This window comes from Lithobates pipiens, unplaced genomic scaffold, assembly GCF_037356315.1.
Source record: "Lithobates pipiens isolate NorthernLeopardFrog02 unplaced genomic scaffold, aLitPip1_a1.2 Scaffold_27, whole genome shotgun sequence".
NCBI classification, from domain to species: domain Eukaryota; kingdom Metazoa; phylum Chordata; class Amphibia; order Anura; family Ranidae; genus Lithobates; species Lithobates pipiens.
In genome coordinates this window covers 106,918,226-106,931,694 of record NW_027507788.1, presented here as the reverse complement: position 1 = coordinate 106,931,694, position 13,469 = coordinate 106,918,226, and positions in this window count along the sequence as shown.

The window sequence follows — 13,469 nt, the reverse complement described above, 5'->3', positions numbered from 1 at the left end:
GTGGGTTTCTTTTTTCAATTGTCACTGTGAGAATGGAGATATAGATCCAGCCGGCGCCGTCCACTCCAGTGGACAGAGGACTGGAGTGGTGTAAGAAACGTTTACGGAGAGGAGGACTGGAGGATGAAGTGCGAGGAAGTAAGGAGAACGCCCAGGGCGTTCTCATCACAGGAAAAAATCCTGAAGTGACATCAAGTGGCACACTGGACTGGCATGGCATCATACCTTTCAGAAGTGACTGAGTGAAGAACCACAGGTAGCAATAACTTAGGAGGAGCATATTGGAAAGTTAGAACTAAATGAAAGCTATTGCTGGAATTCTGGAAAGATCATATTATCTGTCCGGTCCTCCCCCCTGTATGCTGTAGCGGTGGGCTCCTGAAGAGCACGCGCTATGTTTTCAAAGTTAAAAGCTTTACCCAAACTACAGTTTGGTTTGGGCCTATTTGACTAAATTTAGCTCTGTGTCAGTCTGACTGAACTGTGGGATGTTCAGCCTGGCCACAGGGGGGCACTGTCTCTGGTGGCAGGGGTGGAACTATGGTCTGGTTAGGCGCTAGTATTATTCTCTCTCTGAGTCAGGTCAGTGGGAGTGGCCCTCCCGCTGTGCCCTCTGGGAGAGGGTATTTAAGACACGGACATCACGTGATTCTGGGTTCCGGTCCAGTATGCTGTGCTGAGTATATGGTCCTGGTCTTCCTGACCAGCCCCCAGGAAGGCTATGGCCTGGGGTGCGGTTCCACCCGACTTTGATGCCTCGGGGCTGGCTAGCCCAAGGCAAGGGAACTGCGGAAGGATTCTGAGGTGGATGAGTACTGTCTCCGGAGAGACCCAGTATACTTTGAGCTTTCCAGGGGAGGACTCTTTAGAAAAATACCACGTGTGAGGTTGGTTTCTTAACAAGAGCCTGGAAGGGCTGAAGTAACCGAGAGAATCTGGCCTTGGGGATATCGCCAAGTGGGCTGAAAGATCCAGGTATCCTACAAGTGTTCTACAGCTTAGTTTCCCTACGTGTTCTGCTACAACATCGGTGATAAAGACTTTGTTCCTGAGTAAGCACCTTGTTGGCTGCTAGGCCTTGTAAGAGAAGGACTGTCCAACCTGAGTGCTCATCCAGCTGCGAATGGCTATTCTTTGGATGCAGTCAAAGTAAGCAAGTTACTTAACGTTTATAGACTTTGACATTGAGAGTACCTGAGCTTTCCTTTCCAACCCTCTGATTCCAAATTAAAAGACTGTTCAATGGTTGACATTTGCAAATAAAATCCATTCAACTGGATCTATTGTCAGTCTCATTAGTGCTTCATGTGGGGGCTCGTAGTCGGGGATTTTACCGTTACCTCGCAAAAGGAACTGTACACGTGGTAAAGCAAGGACAGAGGGTTGTGTTTTGTAACTGCGCCATCGGCGCCATCTTTACTCGGACTTTCACTGAGGTGCGTAAGCGTGGGAGGAGCCCTTGCCAAAAAGCCTGCGAAGTTGCGTAACCTGAGCACCCCAGTGGGAGGAGTCTGAGTTCTTTCCTGCATGAGGTACCGCATGAGAGTGTGTTGCGGAAGGAGAAAAGACAAGTCCATATTTTTCTCGGAGTTGGAGAAAAAGTTTGGAGGATGTACCGTGCTCCGGGTGTGCAACCTGTGCCAGGACCCAGGATGCCTCTTGGAAGGGGTCCCGCAGGAATACAGCTGCCTGGTATCGTGCTCACAGACACGGGCATTCGCCTGCTGCTGCAGGGGCGGTTCGTACTCTACACTACTGGAGACATATCGAAGGCCTGGGTATGTTGTGCGGGAAGTGTGATGGCCTGGTCGATAACCCTCTGCCTTTCTCCAGATGCAAGAAGTGTGGAGAGTACACTTTTAATGTGGAGCAGTCAGTCACATTACCAAAGGCCTATCACGTGGACTGGACCACGGGCGTGACAACGGAGGAGTTGGCCATCTTCGCCCCTTCGGTAAAGCCTTCCACCGTGGTGACACCTGTTTTTGCTGACATCCCTGAGGGAGACGTCTGTTACTGACACTGCTAAGGAAACCACTCTGAAGCAGATGGACACTGCTTCTACCACCGCTACGGAAATTACTATGCCTCCTTTGGAGAAAGTGAGGCACACAAAGTCTTCCCGGAGACAACGTAAGGCTCCGCCACTGAGTCCAGCTGGATACAATCAGCAGAAGAAGGTTTCTTCGGAAAAGAGTCTGACCGTGAGTTCACTTTTAGTTAACTACTTACCGGCGGAGGAATACAGAAATTCTGAGTTAGAGTCTTTGTCAGATGTTGAAGATGATAAAATTTTGGGAACATTGTCGGAGGAGTTGTTGTGGACTGGAGGGGATGATGTATCCGCCACTTGTACAGATGTTTCGGACTGGCTAACTCTAACCTCAGGGGATTGAACGCCGAGTGTGGAAAACCCCATCATGGTAAATATGACTCTCCCTAAACCCGTGAATTTGCTCACACTGAAAAGGGACTCTGCCACGTTGGTACAACGGTCCCCAAACTCCTGCATACCGCCTGGGGAAGGAAGTGCCCGTGCATTACCGAGACTTGCAAGGTCACAGAGACTTCTTCATAAGAGAGTAGCTAATGAGTACGGGTTGGAATTCCCCTATGTTCCAAGGGACATTATGACTGTTATTGACTAGAACCGTGGGGCCTGGTACGAGGACAATGTTTGGAGCTATTTAAAAGTACCAAAGCCGCTCCGGAAAAAGCCCTTTTCACAGAAGCTTTATGAACGGTTTGTCAGATGCTTACGACATTGGAGTTACGGTCGGCACATCTATGAGGACAAAGTTGTGATCTGCAGATCAGACAAAGACAGTGATGTGTACTTTGTTACTACTGTGGATGTGCAGGGCAAAGATTTAACTTTTCCTGATCTCCGTTTCTACTGGTGAACTGTTCCTGAGTCCCAACTCAGGTACTCTAAGCCCCGTACACACGGTCGGACATTCCAGCAACCAAATCCGTCGGATAAATTCAAACGGATTTAGTCCGGAAAGTGGTGTTGCATAAACATGGTCGGACTAAGTTGTTGGAATATCCGGTTGCTATGAACGAGGTGACGTAAGCCGCGTACGACGGCACTAGAAAAGGGAAGTTCAGCACCATGTCCGGCACCCTTTGGGCTCCATCTGCGGATCTCGTGTTTATCGCGTGTTAGTAGAAGTTTGGTGAGAGATGATTTGTGCTTTTCAGATTTGTGCTTCAGTTCGTTACTGCTCTTCAGTTTGTGCTTGTCGGTGCATATCTGCTTATCAGTGCGTGTAGTCAGTAAGCATTTGTTGCTCATTGTGGACTATATCTTGGTATAGTACGCTTTGATTTGCATTGCTTATTGTCTGCTCGTTTCTGCTTTTCAGGTCGTTCTTCAGGCATTGCTGTTTATCTGTGCTTTCTGTTATCCGTTCTGACCAGCCGACCATTTAAGCCATGTTTCGTGTACATACTCATCGTAGAGTTTGTGCTGTGCAGAGGCTTGGTGTTGGGCTTTTAGCTTTGACACAAGCCCGGGCCATGAACAGGACGAGGAGGAGTTTGTGGACCAAGAATTGGTTGCGCCAGTGTGACCAGTTCTCGCACATGCCTTTGCTTCGTGAGATCTGGGAGAATAATCCTGATGATTTCAGGAATTATATCCAGATGACAGACCCTGTTTCTCACCGTTTGCTGGCTTTGCTGTCCCCTTATACCAGCAGGCAGGATACCTGCATGCGGCAAGCCATCACTCCGGAGCAGAGGCTCATCGCCACGTTGCGCTACTTGGCGACAGGGAGAAGCTTTCAGGACCTGAAGTTCTCCACAGGCATCTCCCCCCAGGCTCTGGGGATCATTATTCCAGAGACCTGTTCTGCCATCATTCAGGTCCTGCAGAAGGACTATATAAAGGTAAGTTTTCTCCTTTAACATCACATTCTATGTATTTATTGATTTCTAATGTATTGGATTTCTTTCCTCATTCCCTAATTACCATGATTGCAATATGCTCTAATTGATATGCTGTGCCCCTTTGTCCTCGTGCATGCTGGAAGCTTTTCAAGTTGCTTTTTTTGTCCTTCATGCATATTTGCCTTCACTAACTTCCCCAGCATGCTCTTCTGGGGCCATAAACCTATAGCCTAGTCACTTAGCAATGTATTTTGTCAGCTCCATAGTATTGCTTTCCCCTAAACACCCCCTAAAATGTGTACAAAAGTTATATGTGTGCTTAAATTCATGCAGAGTGCCAGAATTTTTTTTTTGGTTGGGCCAAACTCATTAGGAACCCCCCTCCCCCCAACTGCTAGGTCAGCTGATAGCAATCCTCTATCTGCTGACTTTGCAAAACCCAATACACACTATGCCTACCTTTTTTCTGGTCAGATTTATGGACGAATTCACCAAAGCATGTAGTGCAAGGACCTGCCTCAAGACTTTCAAATGCTACAGTTTCAAGTTTTTTTTCTCCTATTATTATCTTGATAGGTAATAGCAGAATGTCCAAATGTGCTTCCATTTGTTCCTCTTTTTTTGGTATTATGACACTTCTTACCTGTAAGGTGGGCTGCCAATAGTTTAAGTAAGGAGGGGTTGGCCAAAGTATCACACATTATTTCGCCATTCAGCTCTCAATAAAGTGGAGAGGATTACCTGTCCAAAACACTTCCCCCCTAATTTTTTGCAAGGGCTCATGAGATGGGGGATGATGACTCTGATAAGGGGACCTTATACTTTAGGCTTTAAATACTAATTTCCCAAAATGTTATACTGATATTGTCCAAAAATGTTTTTGTCTAATCTGCTTGCAATGTTGATGTGCAAAATTACAAATTTTTTTTCTTGTTTCACTCCACAGTTTCCTTCAACGCCACAGGAATGGCAGACTGTGGCCTCCCACTTTGCCAGCCTTTGGGAATTTCCCAATTGTGGAGGTGCAATTTATGGGAAACACATCTGCATCATCCCACCCCCCAACTCGGGGTCCTATTATTATAATTACAAGGGGTTTAATAGTATCGTGATGTGGGCGGTGGTGTCAGCGACTTATGACTTCCTTTATGTGGACGTGGAGCAAAATGGCCGGATGTCGGATGGTGGAGTGTTCACAAGGACGGAATTCTACTGGCGTCTCAAGAGTGGCAGTCTGGGCTTGCCACCTCCAGAGGAGAATCTGGAAGGACTCCCGTTCATTTTCGTCGTGGATGAGGCGTTTGCTCTGTCAAACCATTTGATGCGGCCTTTCCCGATGAGGACCCTCACCCCGGATCAGAGGATCTTTAATTTCCGTGGAGAACACTTTTAGAATACTGGCCAGCCGGTTCCGCCTATTTTTGACGCCAATACACATGGCAGAATATAAACTAAATCACATTGTGCTTGCCTGCTGCGTTCTGCACAATTTTTTGAAAAAACATTCCTCAAACTATGTGGTCTCAGTTGTCCCAGATGCAGACTTGCCAGAAAATGACAACCTCACGGCCCTTGAAGCTGCTCGTCCTGCCTTGCCCCCCCCCCCAAAAGCGCCCGCGAGGTCAGAAACCAATACATGGGGTACTTTGTGGGTAGGGGGGCCATTGATATGCCAGACTATGTCTGACAGGCATTTTTTTTAATACATTTTTCTTTGAAACTCCAATAATCTTTGTTTTCATTTACTGCTTGGCTTTGTTTTAGGTGTCTCATAGGTATTTTTGCTGTTTTTTTGGGCCTTTTTTAAAAACAGTGCAAATCCAAGTTCTGAGCAAGATGAGGTGACAGTCTCTTCTTCAGATAATCTTATTATGTTGTGGGTCTGCTACACACACACCTTGTTTTTGTTGATAATGTATGTAGTGCATTACTGACAAAAATATTGCTCATTTTCAGCACCATGGCAGAAATATGTGGGGTCATGAAAATGGCGTGATTGGGGAAATGTAAACATCACTGTGGGTGTTTTTTACTAAAAGGCACATCCACTATGCACTACAAGTCCACTGCAAAAGTGCACCTGAAATTGCACTGGGAGTGCAAAGTGGATTTGCCTTTAGTAAATAACACCCATTGCCACAGAAACCAACAACTTTACTCCAAATACTGCTTTTGCGCATTGAAAAAGAAGCCACACATTGTTGATAATTTCACTTTTTACTAAAAGCACATTCACATGTGCGTTTAGAAAAGGGTTTTACAACAAACCAACATATTTGGTGTATAGAAAACATTATTTTGGGGAACATTTTTATAACTTGGCGTTTTTGTGTAAACAGGCATGTATCAAAGCATAACATACAGTACACAGGAACTTACAAAGTTCAACTTTGTAAAGTGAAGACAATATCAGACATGAGTATGTACAAACTGTGCTGATATTGCTTTCATCAATGGGGTGTCACCCCTGGAAAAGCCAAATTTGGAAGATGCACACACATTGAGAATACAAAAGTGGCTATTTTCCTCCTGTTCCCATGCCTAATGTCAACATGTGCTATCTACCATCATGGGGTATCAATGTACATGTTTTGGGGGTGCAACCCCTGCATCTCAGCCACTTTAGTAGCAATGAAGGGGTTGCACCCACAAAACATGTACATTGATCCCCCATGATGGGAGATAGTACATGTTGACACACTGTGAGCATCTTCCAAATTTGGCTTTTTGAAAAATATTAAAGTTTTTCAGAGAAATAAAAAACTATGCTAGCTAGTTAGGGGTGTTTCAGACTCTCCCCAAAACATCAATGATGTTCTTCATTTTCTGTTGAACATCATTGATGTTTTTCTGTATATTTTCTATATCGCAATTGCACCCCATTATCTCCCCAATGAGAATCTGGGCACTTTCACTGGTAAAATGTGATTCTTCTTCCACATCACCTAAAAAAAAAAAACACACCATTTATTATAAATATGCAGACATACATTGATTAGCTTACCGGAATCTGTGGTCCCCGACACTCACCTGTTGTGGTGACAATTTGTCCAACTTAAACAATCTCTCCTTCCTCCTCCTCCTCTGCTTCTGGTGTTGGAATTTCCCCTTCTTTGGGACGTGTGGGGTGCCTGGTGTCCTCAGACGTCCCGAGTCTTCTCTCCCCTATGAGAATGTGAAAAAGGACTTAGCACACAGAGGGCAGACAATAGTTTTTTTTGCCCGAGTTCAGAGGTGAGAACATTATTTTGGACACTTTCTAAAGCTGGAATACTTACCTGCAGTGTGAACAAATGTAGTGAAGTGTAAGTTGGAGAAACATTGTTTTGGGAGTGGGCTAACGAACAATGTTAGTACGAACGATTGAACCCATGAACTTGAAAGTGGCCATTTTAAACTGTACAACATTATATCAAAACACATGGAGCAGTATGCAAGCAATAATAATAATATGAACACACGACAACTACTTACTTTTTTGATGAACTCGCTTGATCCTTCTGTACTGATCGTGCTCCCTCAGTTTCAGGTCTGACCAGTGTTTTCTCAGTTGAGCCTTGGATCGTCGTACCCCAAAATTCTTCTAAAGACTCTTCACAACTTTAGTCATGATCTTGGCCTTTCTGATATTTGGGTTTGGGTAAGGTCCATACTTCCCATCATAGTCGTTCCTCTTCAATATGTCCACCGACTCCAACATCTCTCCAAAAGACATATTTGAGGCCTTAAATCTTCTCCTCTGGGATCGGGACGTTTCAGGCTCCGGGCTTTCCTCACCCTCCTCCTCATTAGTGGAACTATGATTGCGCACCTGCTGTGTCTCCACCATGTGCTCTCCCCACTGCGCCGAAAGAGAAGGGGCGGGGAATAGTCTAGATAGAACGTCAGGGGTGGGCGGAGTTTCACGCATGCACACTATATATAAAACGCAACACGCATGTGTCGTACGTACGATCTGTGAGCAAAGTGAGGACGATCGTGCAAACAAAGGTACAATTTTTAACTTGGTACATCACTAGCCTATACTGCATCTATATAGGCTTATGTTGAGACAAGATTAGGAGAGTTTAGCATGGCATTATTATTATTAGGATTTGTCTTGTGTTGTGTCTTGCAGACAAGATGGATCCCTTCAAGCACTCAAATTTTATGGGGCTATTCATTGATCTGCTCAGGGAGCTGCCCTGTCTGTGGCAGAAGAACAACCCCTTTTATAAGGACCTAAGAAAGAGGAAGGCAGCGCTGGAGAAACTTCTTGCTTTGGTGAAGATCATGGTCCCCACGGCAGACATGAACTATGTGATGTTTAAAATTGGTGCCCTGAGGAGTATATATCTCAGGGAGTGAAAGAAGCACCAGAATTCCCTGAGATCAGGAGATCCACATGACATTTATTACCCCAGGATGTTGTACTACGTGAGGCTGCATTTTATGGCAGACCAGGGGGAACCCACGCCACCACTCTCCAGTCTTCCTTCAAGGCTTCCTTCACCCCCAGCTGAGGCTTCCGATGTCCAACGTGGGCCTTCCAGGCAGCAACATGTGGAGGGGCCCAGCTTGAGACAGGTATAGCATTATTGAACATATTTCTTGTCGTACATTTAATGATGTTAACTAGATGTTATTATTGATCAGTAAGTTGTGATTTAACAAAGTGGTTTACATCTCAATAGACAGTAGTGACCAAAAATGATTGGGACAAGAATGAAAAATGCTGGGCTCAGAATGATAGTCTGTTCTATTTGGTAACATTCAATTTGCAACAGTCATGAGCACAAAATTGTGTGATTGTGTCATTTTCATACACAGGAAGACCTCAGCCGGGAGGAGGCTGTGGCAAGTGGCAGCCAGGAGATCGACCATCGACCCTCCTCCTCCTCCTGCCACAACTACAAGAGCCGAGCCACAGTCTGGAAGGAAGCCTGGCGGGAAGTGCCTAAGGAAGACTAGAGAGTGATGGCCTGGGTTCAGTCTGGTCTGACAGAAGATGCAGCCTCTTGTAGGACCACAGCCTGGGGACATAGATATCATCTGCTCTTCCTGATCTCTTGGACTTCTGGACCAGACTGCTCTCCCTGAGATATGTACTCCTCAGGCCACCAATTTTGCGTTTTCAAATTAGTTCATGTCTGCCCTGGGGGCCAAAGGCTTTGCCAAATTGACCAGTTTCTCCAGCGTTGCCGTCCTGTTTATTTGTTTGACACCTAAATAAAGGTTTTTTTTGGTTGAAGAAATACTTGCGTATGTGTTTTACTTCAAAAAGGAAAGTTTATTTGTGAGTAGGCAGGTACATTTCAAAAATACAAAGTCAAATGAATAACAAGGGGCACCAACACCGAACAACCTCCTGCAGATTAAAAAAGAAAACAATAAATTAAAAAGATAATAATGGTGTTGTGGTAAGTTGACACACAAAACACACCAAAAAAAATGCAAAGATGAGCAAACTGTCAAAAAAGGACATGTTGATTAAAAAAACCAACCACAAAATAAAAAATAAAAGATTGGGGAGATGTGACGAATTAAAATATTGTATTGCTGAAATGAGTAAAAAGAATAAAGAAATAAGTTTGGGAGAAGTGTGTGTGAATATGAGCAGCAAAACAACTTCATTCTTGTAGCATTGTAAAGAAAAAGAGAATGCGCTGCATGAAAGAATTTTTAACATTGCAGCGTGACGAATTTGCTATATCGATTACGAGCGGTAGTTTTACCTGACCGAGCACTTCCGTCTGAGAATTTTATTGTGAGCATGCGTGACACCTTCTCTGTCGGACTAGGCTACACACGATCGAAACTGACGCGATCGGATCATGTTGTCGGAAAATTTTATAGCCCAGCTCTAAAACTTGGTCCGTCGGATATTCCGATGGAAACAGTCTGATGGAGCCCACACACAGTCGGATTATCCGACAACACAGTCCTATCAGACATTGTCCATCGGAATATCCGACCGTGTGTACGGGGGCTAAATGTTTTTTGATAGGATTAGTTGTTAGCTCTGGGTTTCATTTTTTTCTTGTCTTTCCCAGACGATGGGGACATCGTCTAAATAAGCGAGGGGAGTGTGTAGCGGCGGGCTCCTGAAGAGTACGCGCTATGTTTTTCAAAGTTAAAAGCTTTACCCAAACTACAGTTTGGTTTGGGCCTATTTGACTAAATTTAGCTCTGTGTCAGTCTGACTGGACTGTGGGATGTTCAGCCTGGCCACAGGGGGGCACTGTCTCTGGTGGCAGGCATGGAACTATGGTCTGGTTAGGCGCTTGAATTATTCCCTCTTGGAGTCAGGTCAGTGGGAGTGGCCCTCCCGCTGTGCCCTCTGGGAGAGGGTATTTAAGACACGGGCGTCACGTGGTTCTGGGTTCCCGGTCCAGTATGCTGTGCTGAGTATATGGTCCTGGTCCTCCTGACCAGCCCCCAGGAAGGCTATGGCCTGGGGTACGGTTCCACCTGACTTTGATGCCTCGGGGCTGGCTAGTCCAAGGCAAGGGAACTGAGGAAGGATTCTGAGGTGGATGGGTGCTGTCTCCGGTCCTTGAGAGACCCAGTATACTTCAAGCATTCCGGGGAGGACTCTTTCGAAAAATACCACGCGTGAGGTTGGTTTCTTAACAAGAGCCTGGAAGGGCTGAAGTAACCGAGAGAATCCGGTCTTGGGGGTATCGCCAAGTGGGCTGAAAGATCCAGGTATCCTACAAGTGTTCTACAGCTTAGTTTCCTTACATGTTCTGCTACAACATCGGTGATAAAGACTTTGTTCCTGAGTAAGCACCTTGTTGGCTGCTAGGCCTTGTGAGAGAGGGACTGTCCAACCTGAGTGCTTATCCAGCTGCGAATGGCTATTCTCTGGATGCAGTCAAAGTAAGCAAGTTCCTTCACGTTTATAGAACTTGACATTGAGAGTACCTGAGCTTTCCTTTCCAACCCTCTGATCCCAAGTTAAAAGACTGTTCAATGGTTGACGTTTGTAAATAAAATCCATTCAACTGGATCTATTGTCATTCTCAAGTTACTGGGCCATCTACCACGGGACATCCCCTAGACATGTCACAAGGAGAACGAAAGGTAACGGTAAGCCTAAAAATAACCAGCAGCTCCAACAGGGGTTAGTGCTACACAGCTATATACACCCACCTTCCTTCCTGAGTTCCTCCATCATCACTGACTGCAGATATACATCATCTGTCCTGTATACATAGCTGTATACAGGACAGATGATGATATATTTCTGCAGTCAGTGATGAGGGAGGAAGGTCCTCCATCATCACTGACTGCAGATATACATATGTCCTGTATGTATACAGCTATATATACACCCACCTTCCTTCCTATATATGCTAATACCATCCACCCCCTCTTTAACCACTAAAGCCCCGAAAAGATTTACCCCCTTCCTGAACAGAGCATTTTTTGTGATACGGCACTGTGTCGCTTTAGCTGACAATTGCAAGGTTGTGCGATGTTGTACCCAAACAAAAATTGATGTCCTTTTTTTCCCACAAATAGAACTTTCTTTTGGTGGTATTTGATCACCTCTGCGTTTAGTTTTTTTTGCGCTGTAAACAAAAAAAGACTGACAATTAAAAAAAAAAAAAAACAATATTTTTGCTAGGATATCCCTCGAAAATATCTAAAAAACTAATTTTACACCAATATGTATTCTTCTACATATTTTTGGTAAAAAAAATAAGCGTATATTGATTGGTTTGCGTAAAAGTTATAGTGTCTACAAAATAAGGGATAGATTTATGGCATTTTTATTCAAATTTTTTTACTAGTAATGGCGCCAATCTGCGATTTTTATTGGGACTGGGACACAGATCAGACACTTTTGACACTATTTTGGGACCATTGACATTTATACAGCGATCAGAGCTAAAAATAGCCACCGATTACTGTATAAATGACACTGGTAGGGAAGGGGTTAAACACTAGGGGATGATCAAGGGGTCACGTGTGTTCCATTTATGTGTTCAAACTGTAGGGGGGTGGGCTCACTACAACATGACAGAGATCACTGCTCCTGATGATAGGGATCAGTAGATCCCTGTCATGTTGCTAGGCAGAACAGGGAAATGCCTTGTTTACATAGGCATCTCCCTGTTCTGCCTCTCCTCGCCACAATCACAGGCTGCCGGTGAACATCATGGGCCTGCTAGGCAGAAAATTCAAAGGGATGTATGGGTATGCCCTTATGCCTGCCAATGCCATTCTGCTGACATAAATTGGCGTGCGGCGGTTGACATGTGGATATACAATACTTACACCCTCCGTACTGTACAGGCTGCATTTGATGGGCACAGTGAGTCTGCATATGATGGGCATAGTGAGGCTGAAATTGATTGGCATAGTGAGGCTGTAATTGATGGGCACAGCGAGGCTGCAATTAATGGGCACAGTGATAATGACTAAGCATCTCCTTTATGATATTGTTAAAAAGAGGCCAGGCATAGGTGACCCTTAAATGATGCCCCCCTGGAAAAAGTTTTGCGGACACCCATGAGTGGCAGCACTGATTTAATTTATGATAACATAAAGACTCTTTCACACGGGAGGCTGGGAGTGGTAAAACAGATGACTGAACCTGAATTCTGAGGATACAGCCTGACAATGCTGTATACATGCTGCAGCCACTCCTTTTTTAACTTGGCTGCACAGTTTGACAGGTAGAACCACCTAGTAGAGGTAGAAAAAGAGGGAGAGCCCAATTTCCAATGGAATGCATGTCGAGGAGTCAATATAAAGTTGTTTATTGAGAGTAGCAACAGATGGTCAAGCCAACACGTTTCAGGGGATACAGACTCCCCCCTTCCTCAGGGATGGCAAAAAAAGTGTATATATATATATATATATATATATATATATATATATATATATATATATATCACCACAATGGGGTCACAGAATATAATAAAACCTCACAGTGGTTCTAAGCATTCCTCTGTCCAAAGCTTAAAAAGTGTTGGTTGGGGTTGGATATATAGCCATAAAGCATAATTTAACTTTCAGTTTAAATCAAAACAGCCAGTCGTACAAAGGCTTACAGTTTGATTTTTTTTAGAAAGCAGGAACATCCTGAATAAAAGACCTGTCCGCTGCCAGCATTCTGCAGAGATGGATGCTTGCTCTCTGTGTGGAAGCAGTGCTCAGAAAAACGAATGTTCCCTGTTGATTGGAGAAGTCTAGCTCTGATTCAGCAGGGGATATGTTGAACCTCTGCATAGAGACTGCTGCTTCCACCCAGAGAGTGACAGTTCTTCTCTGCAGCATGCTGGCAAGGTGACAGACTTTTCTACTCACACTGCCTACTTTCTAAAGAAAACAAACTGCAGGCCCTTGCACACCTAGTTGTTTTAAGCTGACAGTTCAGTTGGCCTTTAAAGTGGAACCAAAGTTGCTGTTATACCCCCTTCCCATCCAGCGATGCAATGACTTTGAACTCCCTTTTCCATTGGCTGAGATGATAGAACTCCCATATGTACCAGAAATGTAACTGTCACATTGGTTATGCTCTCAACCAAACTATCAAACCCTCCAATGGCTGGTGTAATAACTGATCACATGTTAAGCATCAT